The sequence below is a fragment of the Cervus elaphus genome, chromosome 18, assembly GCF_910594005.1.
Source record: "Cervus elaphus chromosome 18, mCerEla1.1, whole genome shotgun sequence".
Lineage (NCBI taxonomy): Eukaryota > Metazoa > Chordata > Mammalia > Artiodactyla > Cervidae > Cervus > Cervus elaphus.
Genome location: NC_057832.1, coordinates 100,780,502 through 100,794,230, shown reverse-complemented (window position 1 = coordinate 100,794,230; position 13,729 = coordinate 100,780,502).

Here is a 13,729-nt window from a genome sequence, read left to right as displayed (position 1 = left end):
AGGCACAGCCAAAAAAAGAGAAAGAAAAAAAGGATTAAGTTACTAGTTCTGAAGGTAGAACTAAGAGCAGCCTCCCCATCCCCAACTAATGGAGTCCTTACTAAAGAACAAACATCAAATATAAATAAAACAAAAGCAAACTTTAAGTCTATCTTGCAGACCCCTAGAATCAGGATAAGTCCAAGGGAAAGGAAAGATTATAGTTATTACTGCTCTAAATGTATGTGTACAACACAGTAGACGGCAGAAAAAAATATCAGCAATGTCCTGTCACCCATGAAATTTTGGGCCCATTCCTGCAGTCAAGGGTAGGATAGCAACTTGCTCAGTGGGTTCCAGCAGGGGTCAGCAATAGACTAGAATGCATCTAGCAGCCCCAGAAGACAATGCCAGAGGCTTTCCTTCTGGGGCTGTGTGTGGCTTTTACCTAAAAGAACCAGGCTTTCATGGACTGGGACATACATGTCAACAAATATTTATTGAGCACTTAGAATGTGTCAAGTACTGTTATAGGCCCTTAGGATACAAAGTGACTAAAACAGATTCCTGCCCTTATGCGCTCATATTTTAGAGGAAGGGATATAGAACATAGGGATTTCTCTGGTGGTCCAGTGGTTAAGACTCTGTGCTTCCAATGCAGGGGGTGTGGGTTCGATCCCTGATGGAGGAACTAAGATCCCATGTGCTGTGTGGTGTGGCCAAATAGAAAAAAGGAAGCAATAAGTATGTAGTATTTTAAGTAATAAAAGAAAATAAGTTAATAAAAAGTACAGTAGGCTAAGTGGGATCAGGAGTGCTGGGTGGGAATACAGGTTAGACTGAGATTATAAACAGGGTGATCTGGATAGGCTTCATTGTACATTAAAATATGAGCAAAGACTTGAAGGAGGCGAAAGAATTAGCCAGGAACTATCTGGCAAGAAATTGTTCAGGCAGAGGGGACAGTTATACAAACAACCATAGAGGATGAGATCAAGAGAGAGAAAGGAAACCAGGGTGGCTGGAGAATTTCGATTAGAAGGAAGAGGAGATGCCATATCATATGGGTCTTATAGCCTACAATTTGGCCTTTTCTCTGGATAAAATGTTGAGTTATTGAGGACCTTGAGCAGAAGCATGATATGATCTGCCTTATGTTGAAGATCATTCTATTCTGCTGTGCTGTGCTTAGTAGCTCAGTCATGTCTGACTCATTGCAACCCTGTAGCCCTCCAGGCTCCTCTGTCCATGGAGATTCTCCAGGTGCTCAGTAGCTCAGTCATATCTGACTCATTGCAACCCTGTAGCCCTCCAGGCTCCTCTGTCCATGGAGATTCTCCAGGCAAGAATACTGGAGTAGGTTGCCATGCCCTCCTCCAGGGGATCTTCCCAACCCAGGGATCGAACCCAGGTCTTCCACACTGTAGGCAGGTTCTTTACCATCTGAGCCACCAGGGAAACCACCAGGAAGACTGTTATGTTAAAGGGACTTAAATAAGGTGATATGTCAGGAGGCAGTCTCATTAGTCTAGATGACGATGGCTTGGACCAGAGTGATAGTAGAGGAGGTGGTGAGAAGTGATCAGATTCTAATACATTTTGGAGGAAAAACCAATAGACTTTACTAAAGATTGGTTATAGTGAGTGAGAGAATGAGAGTCAGAATGATTCAAAGTGCGTAGGCCTGAGCAGCTGGGAGGATGGAGTTGTCATCAATTAAGTTGAGGAAGTCTAGAAGTAGGGGCTGGAAAAGGAAATGGCAACCCACTTCAGTGCTCTTAATTGAAGAACCCCATAGACATTATGAAATGGCATAAAGATATGACACTGAAAGCTGAATCCCCCAGGTCAGAAAGTGTCCAGTATGCTACTAGGGAAGAATGGAGGGCAATTACTAATAGTTCCAGAAAGAATGAAGCAACTGGGACAAAGCAGAAACTACACTCAGTTGTAGATATACCTGGTGCTGAAAGTAAAGACAGATGCTATAAGGAACAATGTTGCATAGGAACCTGGAATGTCAGGTCCATGAATCAAGGTAAATTGGATGTGGTCAAGCAGGAGATGACAAGATTGAACATCAACATCTGAGGAATCAGTGAACTAAAATAATGGGAATGGGTAAATTTAACTCAGATGACCTTTATATCTACTACTGTAGGTAAGAATCCCTTAGAAGAAATGGAGTAGCCCTCATAATCAACAAGAGTCTGAAGTGCAGTACTTGGGTGTAATCTCAAAAATGACAGAATGAACTTGGTTCATTTCTAAGACAAACCGTTCAGTACCAGAGTAATCCAAGTCTATGCTCCAACCACTGATGCCAAAGAAGCTGAAGTTGACCAGTTCTATGAAGACCTACAAAACCTTCTAGAACTAACACCAAAAAAAAAAAAAAAAATGTTCTTTTCATCATAGGGGACTGGAATACAAAAGTAGGAAGTCAACAGATAACCAGAATTACAGGCAAGTTTGTCCTTGGAGTACAAAATGAAGCAGAGCAAAGGCTGACAGAGTTTTGTCAAGAAAACATGCTGGTCATAGCAAACACCCTTTTGCAACAACCCAAGAGACAACTGTACACATAGATATCACCAGATGGTCAATACTGAAATCAGATTGATTATGCTCTTTGGAACCAAAGATGGAGAAGCTTCATACAGTCAATATAAGCAAGACCTGAAGCTGATTGTGGCTCAGATCATGAGTTCTGTATTGCAAAATTCAGGCTTAAGTTGAAGAAAGTAGAGAAAACTGCTAGGTCATTAAGGTATGACCTAAATCAAATTCCTTATGATTATAAAGTACCGGTTATGAATAGATTCAAGGGGTTAGATCTGGTAGACAGTGCCTGAAGAACTAAGGATGGAGGTTCATAACACTGTACAAGAGACAGTGACCAAAACCATTTCCAAGAAAAAGAAATGCAAGAAAGCAAAGTGCTAGTCTGAGGAGGCCTTACAGATAACTGAGGAAAGAAGAGAAGCAGAAGGCAAGGAAGAAAGGGAAAGATATACCCAACTGAATGCAGAGTTCCAGAGAACAGCAAGGGAAGGTAAGAAAGTCTTCTTAAGTGAACAATGCAAAGAAATAGAGGACAACAATAGAATGGGAAAGATTAGAGAGCTCTTTGAGAAAATTAGAGATACCAAGGGAACATTTCATGCAAAGATGGGCACAATTAAGGACAGAAATGGTAAGGACCTAACAGAAGAAGAGATTAAGAAGAGGTGTCAAGAAATCACAGAAGAACTGTACCAAAAAAAAAGTCTTAATGAACCAGATAACCTTGATGGTGTGGTCACTCACCCAGATCAGGACTTCCTGGAGTGTGAAGTCAAGTGGGCCTTAGGAAGCATTACTATGAACAAAGCTAGTAGAGGTGACAGAAATCCAGCTGAGCTATTTCAAATTCTAAAAGATGATGGTGTTAAAGTGCTGCACTCAATATGCCAGTAAATTTGGAAACCTCAGGAGTCACCACAGGACTGGTAAAAGTCAGTTTACATTCCGATCCCAAAGAAGGGCAATGCTCAAACTACCACACAGTTTCACTCATTTCACATGCTAGCAATCTTGTGATTGCTAGCACAAACCCTTCACAAAATCCAATGCACAAAATCCTTCAAACTAAGCTTCAAAAATATTTGAACAGAGAACTTCCAGATGTGCAAGGTGGATATAGAAAAGGCAGAGGAACCAGAGATCAAATTGCCAACATCCATTGGCAGAGAAACAGAGAAAGCAGAGGAGTTCCAGAAAAACATCTACTTCTGCTTCATTGACTACACCAAAGCCTTTGACTGTGTGGATCACAATAAACTGTGGAAAATTCCTAAAGATATCAGAATACCCAAACACTTTAATCTCCTGAGAAACCTATATGCAGGTCAAGAAGCAACAGGTAGAACTGGACATGGAACAACTGACTGGTTCAGAATTGGGAAACGAGTTCATCAAGGCTGTATATTATCACCATGCTTATTACATCATGCAAAATGCCGGGCTGGATGAATCAAAGCTGGAATCAAGATTGCAGGGAGAAATATCGACAACCTTAGTCATGCAGATAATACCACTCAAATGGCAGAAAGTGAAGAGAAACTAAAGAGTCTCTTGGTTAAACTGAAAGAGGAGAGTGAAAAAGCTGGCTTAAAACTCAACATTCAAAAAACTAAGATCATGGCATCCAGTCACTTTATGGCAAAAAGAAGGGGAAAAAATAGAAACATTGACAGATTTTATTTTCTTGGGTTCCAAAATCACTGAGGACTGTGACTGCAGCCATGATATTAAATGACACTCGCTCCCTGGAAGGAAAGCTGTGACAAACCTAGACAGTGTATTAAAAAACAGAGACATCCCTTTGCCAACAAAGGTCCATATAGTCAAAGCTGTGGTTTTTCCATTAGTCATGTACAGATGTGAGAATTGGACCATAAAGAAGTCTGAGTGCCAAAGAATTGATGCCTTTGAATAGTGGTACTGGAGAAGACTCTTGAGAGACCCTTGGACAACAAGGAGATTAAACCAGTCAATCCTAAAGGAAATCAACCCTGAATATTCATTGAAAGGACTGATGCTGAAGCTCCAATAATTTGGCTACCTGATGTGAAGATTCGACTTGTTGGAAAAGACTCTGAATGAGAGCAGGAGAAGTGGGTGGCAGAGGATGAGATGGTTAGATAGCATCACCAACTCAGTGGGCATGAATTTGAGCAAACTCCAGGAGATAGTGGAGGACAGAGGAGCCTGGTGTGCTATATCCCATGGGGTCACAAAAAGTTGGATACAAGTTAGCAACTGAACAATAACAACAAGTTGAGGCACATGTGTAGGGGAAGAACAAGTGTTCAGTTTTGGACAAGTTGAGTTTGAGTTGTATGTTATACAAACAGTGGAAATTGTGCATAAGCAATGAAAGAAGTCTGGAGTTTGGGAGAAAGGTCTTGGACTGGAGGTTAAAAACTTGGGAGTTAATAGCATATTTTAAGCTCATAGTCTGAATCAGATCAATGAGAGTGAGTGTAGAGGGAGAAGAGAAGAAAGGCTAAGAGTGATTCCTGGGACAACCTACGTGAAGAACTGAGGGACTTGGGGAGGAACCAGAAAAGGAGCTGAGAAGGTGTGACCAGTGAGTAGGAAAAAAGTCAACAGCATGATGTTCTAATAAAAAGCATGAAGCCTAATAAAGAAAGTGTCCAGAAAGGGAGTGGTCGACTTTATCAGACGATTGTGCTAAGTCAAGTAGAATGAAGACTGGGGAGCTGGACATTGGCTCTCACCATTCAGCAGTCATTGGTGATCTTGATAAGAGCAGTCATTATAGAGTGGTATGAGTCAATGCCAGATTTCCATGGATTTAGACAAGAACAGGAGGAAAGAACCTGGAGACCATGAGTACAGGGCACTACTTGAGACATTTTTCTGTAACTGGGAGCAAAGAAATGGAGTGGAAGTTGGTAGGGAAAAATGAGCTCAAGAGAAGTGATTTTTTTTAAAGATGGGGGAGGGGGAACCCAGTCATTTATATGCTAATAAAAATGATCCAAGAAGGAATGAAAAATTGCTAATGTAAGACAGAGGTTGGGGAGAATTGCCAGAGTGATATCCTTGAGGAGGCAAAGGCAGTGGGATTTAGTGCACAAGTAGAGGGACTGATTTTAGCTAGGAACATGAATATGTCATCTGTGAAGTGGTTGGGTATTCAGATCTCTTCCCTAGTAAGGCATGATCCACATTATAGTGACCCTTTAATTACTCAATTACTGGTACAAAATCCGTGATAAGGCATTTGCTTCTCTGATGAATTTTCAGGTTGGACAGCAAAAGAAAAGGATCCACGTAAAGTTACGAGGTGTTAAATTCTTAATTTCAAATCATACATACCTTTTCCCTTAGATTGCTAATATCTCATAATTTTTTATCTCAGCACCATTTTTAAGGCTGACGGGGGCATTTTGATCTCCTCTATAACTAGAATGACTGAGATAGATGGGGTCTTCTAGTCCATTTTTGTGACATGTTGGCCATTAGCTATTATTGGGTTAGCCAAGAAGTTTACTCAGGCTTTTCCATAAGATGGTACGGAAAAACCTGAATGAACTTTTTGACCAACCAAATATATTAATGTTTTTGCAATAGGAAGTCTTGCATTATTGTCCAGGAGGCCCTGAACATGTATTCAGTCCCATTCAGAGGACCACCGTGATTGTGCTCAGTGTCTGGCCTATCCTGATGTAGTTCCTACGGGAGAGAGGTATTTCTTGTTCTGGAGTCCTAGAAAATATTAATAGACCTACCTTCCCATCCTCACAGGTATTTGCATAGCTAATACAAAACACTTTTCTCAGACAACCAGCAGCTTAACGGGTTTGGAGTCATAGACAATGTCACAGTGGTATTCTCCTGTGATATAAAATTCTTCCCTAGCCCCTCCCTGTGGTGTTGTTTCACCATTAGCTATTATGGGTGGGTGTTTCAGGTCTAGGATTAAAGAGTCTTAGGATCCACTCTTAAAACTTAGGTAGACATATAAGGCAGGGAATGGTAGGTCACCTTCCTTATATTGCCCAGAATATCAAATTCAGTTTAATAAGAACCAAAAGTTGCTTTTCTCCAGGGTTTTTTTTTTTTTTTATGTTGGTCTTGTTTAGCTCACAAGACCTCCAAAAATTGAGGGTCTCCAGGGTTTTAATAGGAACTGGCGGTGGCAATGTGTATGTCTAGAAGTTCAGAGACTCTTTTTCAAGATTCCACATTCTGCTAGAGTTCTTGGAGGCACATCATCCAACAAGGAAGCCTCAAGAAAAAGTAACAGTCACTCCAGTTAGAGTAACAGAGACCTCAAGGCCAGAATGACAGTCCTCCCCTGTGTACTGATTTGAACCCTTCCTGCTTCTTGGGTTTTCCATTCAAGAGAGCCCGAGGTAAAAGACTGATAGGTGACTCTATACATAAATTGGAATAAGACGCAGGTCACTAGACAAGTTGACAAGATACTGAGTCTCCTTCTTGGAAAAAGACACCTTCAGGGTAAAATATGTAACAACAGACTTTTAATACTCAGAATTCAGGCACTGACATTCTAGACCCCGTTGTTGTTTAGTCACTAAGTCGGGTCTGACTCTTGGCAGCCCCCATGGACCACATCACGCCAGGCTTCCCTGTCCTTCACTATCTCCCGGAGTTTGCTCAAACTTATGTTCATTGATGCCATCAGCCATCTCATCCTCTGTCTCCCCCTTTTCTTCCTGCCCTCCATCTTTCCCAGCATCAGGGTCTTTTCCAATGAGTCACCTCTTGGCATCTGGTGGCCAGCAAAAGTATTGAATCTTCAGCTTCAGTATCAGTCCTTCCAATGAATATTTGGACTGATTTCCTTTAGGATGGCCTGGTTTGATCTCCTGGCAGTCCAAGGGACTCTCAGGAGTCTTCTCCGGCACCGCAGTTCAAACGCATCAGTTCTTTGGCACTCTGCCTTCTTTACATCCAACTCTCATATCTGTACATAACTACTGGAAAAATCATAGCTTTGAGTATACGGATCTTTGTTGGCAAAGTGGTGTCTCTACTTTTTACACATTGTCTAGGTTTGTCATAGCTTTTCTTCCAAGGAGCAAGCTTCTTTTAATTTAAAGTCACTGTCCACAATGCTTTTGGAGCCCAAGAAAATAAAATCTGCTACTGTTTCCATCTTGTCTCCTATTTGCTGTGAAGTGATGGGACCAGATGTCATGATCTTAGTTTTTTTAATGTTGAGTTTTAAGCCAGCTTTTTCACTATCTCTTTCACCTTCATCAAGAGGCTCTTTAGTTCCTCTTCACTTTCTGCCATGAGAGTGATATTATCTGCATATCTGAGGTTGTTATTTCTCCCAGCAATCCTGATTCCAGCTTGTGAGTCATCCAGCCCAGCGTTTTGCATGATGTTCTCTACACATAAGTTAAATAAGCAGAGTGATGATATGCAGCCTTGTTATACTCCTTTCCAATTTTGAACCAGTCCATTTTTCCATGTCTGGTTCTAACTGTTGCTTCTTCACCTGCATAGAGATTTCTCAGGAGGAAAGTAAAGTGGTCTGGTGTCCCCATCTCTTTAAGAATTTTCCACAGTTTGTTGTGATCCATGCAGTCAAAGGTTTTAGCATAGTCAGTGAAGCAGCTGCTGCTGCTGCTAAGTCGCTTCAGTCATGTCCGACTGTGCGACCCTTTGGACTGCAGCCTGCCAGGCTCCTCTGTCCATGGGATTCTCTAGGCAAGAATACTAGAGTGGGTTTCCATGCCCTCCTCCAGGGGATCTTCTGACCTAGGGATTGAACCCAGGTCTCCTGCATTGCAGGCAGATTCTTTATTGCTGAGCCACGATGGAAGCCCCCAATGAACAGAAGTAGATGTTTTTCTGGAATTCCATTGCTTTCTCTACAATCTAACGGATGTTGGCAATTTGATCTCTGGTTCCTTTGCCGTTTCTAAGTCCAACCTGTACGTCTTGAAGTTCTCAGCTCACGTGCTGTTGAAGCCTAGCTTGAAGGATTTTGAACATTACTTTGCTAGAATGTGAAATGATGCAATTCTATGGTAGTTTGAACATCCTTTGGCATTGCCCTTCTTTGGGATTAGAATGAAAACTGGCCTTTTCCAATCCTCTGGCCATTGCTGAGGTTTCCAAATTTGCTGACATGTTGATTACAGTACTTTAATAGCATCATCTTTTAGGATTTGAAATAGCTCAGTTGGAATTCTTTCACCTCCACTAGCTTTATTTGCAGTAATGCTTCCTAAGGCCCACTTGGCTTGACACTCCAAGAAATCCCACTCTGGGTGAGTGACCACACCATCATGGTTATCCAGGTCATTAAAACCTTTTTTTTTTTTTTTTTTGTAAAAAAAAAAAAAAAAACCTTTTTTGTATAATTCTTCTGTGTATTCCTGCCACCTTCTCTTAATCTCTTCTGCTTCTGTTATGTCCATACTGTTTCCATCCTTTATTGTGCCCATCTTTGCATGAAATATTCCCTTGGTATCTCCAATTATTTTGAAAAGATCTCTGGTCTTTCCCATTCTATTGTTTTCCTCTATTTCTTTGCATTGTTCATTTAAGAAGACTTTCTTATCTTTCTTTGCTATTCTTTGGAACTCTGCATTTAGTTGGGTGTATCTTTCTCTTTCTCCTTTGCCTTTTGCTTCTCTTCTTTCTCAGCTGTTTCTCAGACAATCATTGTGACTTCTTGCATTTCTTTTTCTTTAAGATGGCTTTGGAGCTTGGATATGTGCATATATCTCAAAACGGACTATAGATAAGGACATCATTGATGAAATCCTGTCAAAAAATTCATAGGGAGGAGTGAACACTAAGAAAATGGTCTTGCCACGCCACAGAGTAATACAAGTCAAGAGAATTAATGGAACCATAGTTAAATATGCTGAGAGTGTGTCACTGAACATCACAAGTGAAGGGAATGCTGCTGGTTGGAGTGGATAGAGGTCTAAAGAAAAGCATGGGCTATATCAATGGCAACAAATAATTGTGGTAGATGTTATATCTGAGTCAAGCTAAAGACCCATGCAACAATTCTATGAGTCATCTGTGGCCAATCTTTTAAGATGCTATTTGAGAGAATCAAAGAGCTGAGTTGTAGGAAAATGACCTCTACTGAAGGCTATCAAGCATAGCTGATGAATTTTCCTTTAAAGCCACAAGGCACCAGATATTGCCATGTCTTTTGGGGTCCCAGTAAGAAACGTATGGCACATTCAGTTTGGTCATAGAAGGACATTTATTAAAGTTGCTATCTTCAACGTTGTTATAGAGGTGAACCAAGTATCCTGCAACTAGTTACCTGAGGTACAATTACCATTCCTACTCTTGAAGGCTGGAGAAGGAAATGGCAACCCACTCCAGTTTTCTTGCCTGGAGAATCCCATTGACAGAGGAGCCTGGTGGGCTACAGTCCATGGTATCGCAAGAGTCAGACACGACTTAGCGACTAAAACACCACCACTCTTGAAGGAGCCACAGGTGGGGCTTAGGAGCAGATTACCAGACCTGAAGTAAGAGAGAGACAGAGCTGTGTAGAGGGTTACCTGACAGGTGCAATGTTTTTCTGTTAAGGGGAGAAGCCAGCCTGTAGCAAGCCTGCCAGGGGGAAACCAAGAAAAAATTATCCAGATCTCACTTTCCTCCCTCCCATGGAATCTCTTCCTACTTCCTCAAACTTGGCCAAACCCAACTGGAAGCCAGAGAACAAGAGGGTATTTTGACTGGGTCAGACATCTGAGGATGAAGAAGAACAGAGAAAGGTAGAGTAAATGAGGGATATCAGAAGATAGAGGAAGGTCAGTGATTCTTTTTCCTTTTTAACTTGTTTCGAGGATAGAACAAAATATCTATCCAGTCAACACGGGATATCTCAACTACACATTACGGAACTCTGTGTCTACATTACGTTCCTCAAAAAGGGCAGTAACTATCATGTGATTAGTGTGGCCAATGAAATCAACTTTGAGAAGCATTACCTTTTACCAGTTTATGATTTTAATGCTCTTTTGCCCTTATTATAGAGCAAGAGCAATACATTTACATTGTAGAACATTTAGGAACATAGATAAACTGGAAAGAGAAAACAAAACTTTCTTGTAATCCCACACTTTAGCAGTAACAGCTGCTAACATTATCGGATATATTTCTTAAGTTTCTTAATCATGCCTTGCATATATGTTTGCAAATTTTTTAACTTTTTTATGTTTTATTTTTAATTGAGATATGGTTGCTTTACAAGTAGTGTTAGTTTCTGCTGTACAATGAGGTGAATCAGCTATGTGTATACATTTTACATTGACATAATTTTAGACAAAGAAGTTGCAGTAACAATACATAAAATTGCCATATACCCTTCACAGTGATCATCTAAATGTTAACCTTTAACCACATTTGCTTCGTTCATCTCTCTTTCTGTGTATGTGTGCATATAATATATATATATATATATATATAGTTTATACACACATACATTTGTTCCAGATTATTTGATAGTAATCAAATGTAAACTCTAACAGAGGCAAGTTATGCCAATAACCTCTAAACCATCAGTATCCCCAAGTATAATGGGAAATCCTCAAAATTAAATAAAAGAATAATAATGATAGCAGAACCCTTATTAAGGAACTTCCATCAGATCAGAACAGACTTATCCAGTAATTGAACACCCTCAGACATTTGTAAATACTCTGGGGACAGGCTGTGAAGGGTCGTGTGACAGATACCCAGCCATGATCCTACTTACGGGGCTGAGACTCTAAATCAGTAAACCCAAGAAATATTAGAAGGCTCAGAGAGGGACCTGAGAAAGTCACCTTTGAGTTAGATACTGGATAGTCAGGCAAATGATGCTTCAGTTCCAACAGTCTGGTTGCTGGCATTCCATCTCATTTAGGGTGAAACATATCATTGTGGAGAAGTCAGTTCCAGGTGTTCAGTTTAAATGTTTAGTATAGAAGACAGAGAAATCAGTCATTTCTGCCAGGACATAAACAACCTCCCCAACAGTGGAACCACTCAGGAAAGAAGAGAAATTACCTTCTGTTTCCTTTCAGGTGCTTATTTAAGCAGGATAATATGTTGGGACTTGGTGAAATAATTTTTTTCCCAGCATAGCACATCACCTTGAGAATTGACATAAAACAGCGCCAGATGCTAAAATGCCTTCCTGGGTTGTTTTCTAGACTTGAGCCTATTCCCCTGAGGTATACAGTTGAGGATATCAGATGGTCCAGCCTTCTAAAAACCAAAAAGCAGGAAACTTAGCAATAGAGTCAAAGCCCAGAATGTCAGAACAGCACTGAACTGGATGTCAGTTGACAGGAGCCAAGAGTGTCCAACTTAGGCTTATCAAGGAGCAGCACCTTCCTATCTGGTCCCAGTCTTGACCTTGATTTAGAAAAGAGATTGCTTTGTTTTCCTTATAAACCAACACAAGTTTCAACTAATTTAGGAGACTGTCTCCTGACCAAAAAAGAAACATAGTAATTCCTTGCAGAGTGATTTTCCTGAGGATACCTACCAGTGTCCTATAAGGGAGGCTGGCAATTGATAGCACAGGTGAATGTCTTCTTAGCCAAAGGACTGGCAAGGATCCAGCCCTATTTTTTGAGATCAGGAGGGAAAAATGGAGGAGAGATGGTATGAAAGGGTTAACAAGGAAAAGAGAAATCCAGGACTACTCCCTCACCAAATTTTCAATTCCTAGAAAGAACAGCACCTGAATCCCCCAAATGCCTGTGGGCCCAAGAGTTAGCTGCAGAGGGTGAATGAGATTGGATGCTACACTTTTCAGTGAGACAAAGATGCACACGTATAAAATGAATGTGATGGAAGGACTCCAGTTGGAAGGTAGCCAAGGGGAGAGCTTGAGAACAAATCTCTCAGTGGAGCCTGTTGAAACTGCAGCCTTGGCCATAGTGTAGCCACAGACAGTCAGCCAAAGAGAGACATAAACAACTTCTTTGTGGGCAACCCACCTTTGTTATCCTTCTTCCCCACTCCATCATCAGAAGGACACGTGTCAGGGAGAGAGGGATGAGAATCACACCTCCCTCCAATCTAAGCCATTAGAAACTACGGTGAATAAGGGGTTTAGAGGAAACCTTAAAATCACATAGAAGGTTGAAGTTATGAAATGAACAGCAAGGAGTCATAAGAACTGGAAATGACTGTTCTAAAAATGAATAGCTGGGAATCAATAGGAAAGGAAGTTTCTGAAAAGTGATTATAGCACCTGCTAGGAAGAAAATTAATTCTATACCCAACAGTTGGGGTTTTTCTCTAAGACAGCTCCATTAAACATTCAGACACTACATCCTCCCTCTCCTATGACCCCTAGATTCTACCATACTCTTCATTCATATTTGCCCTCTTATTTCAGCAGCAATCTTATCAAGGATCAGGCACAGTAACCAACATTATAACCTTCCTTTTAATCTATTTTCCCAGTGAAATGAAGAGCCCCAGATGGTCAAGAGGTAGCCTCCGTTTCTAATTCAATGGGACCATTCTGAGACCTTTAGTATTAGGAGCTTTAAGCAAGCAAAGCCCAAAGCAGTGGAGAAGGGAAATAAAAACCTTGTAAGTGATATGAGAATCCTACTCCAATATTTAGCCTGATCCATGTATTCTGAGTTTGGGAGAAACAGCTCCATATATAGTCCTGGTTCTGAATATATGCCCTGACAAGCATCCCAATCTTATAAGTGCACCCAGTTGTATAAGTTCTCCCTGCTGACACCAAAAATGAATCTCCAAAAGCCTTTCCACCCATTGACTTATGATGATGGTAAAACCAGGAGATCCCAGGGGCATAATCAACCTTTTGCTCTATTACTTTTATGAAAGAGTGAATTTCTTGGTCCAAAACAAAGTGATACAAAATATTGTGTTAGCAAATCAACACTAAGTCCAAAAATGATGCTAATGGGAGAGAAAGGGCAGGCATGGAAAACAAATTCCTATCCAAAATAAGTGATTATTTTGATACAGGGAAAGAGAAGTCCCTTCCATGACTGAAGGAATTCAGTGTAACTCATTCACCACCACTCCCCTGAGTGTGAAGTTTCAGGGATCATTACTGTTCACAGGTTGATAACCTGAAAAGAAAAAAGCAATCGAGTTATCGAGTCTGTGTAAAAACTTGAAATCTGCCACTATTTCACTCTTTTCATGAGCTGGAAAGAAACTGATTGATATCTATAGGAAG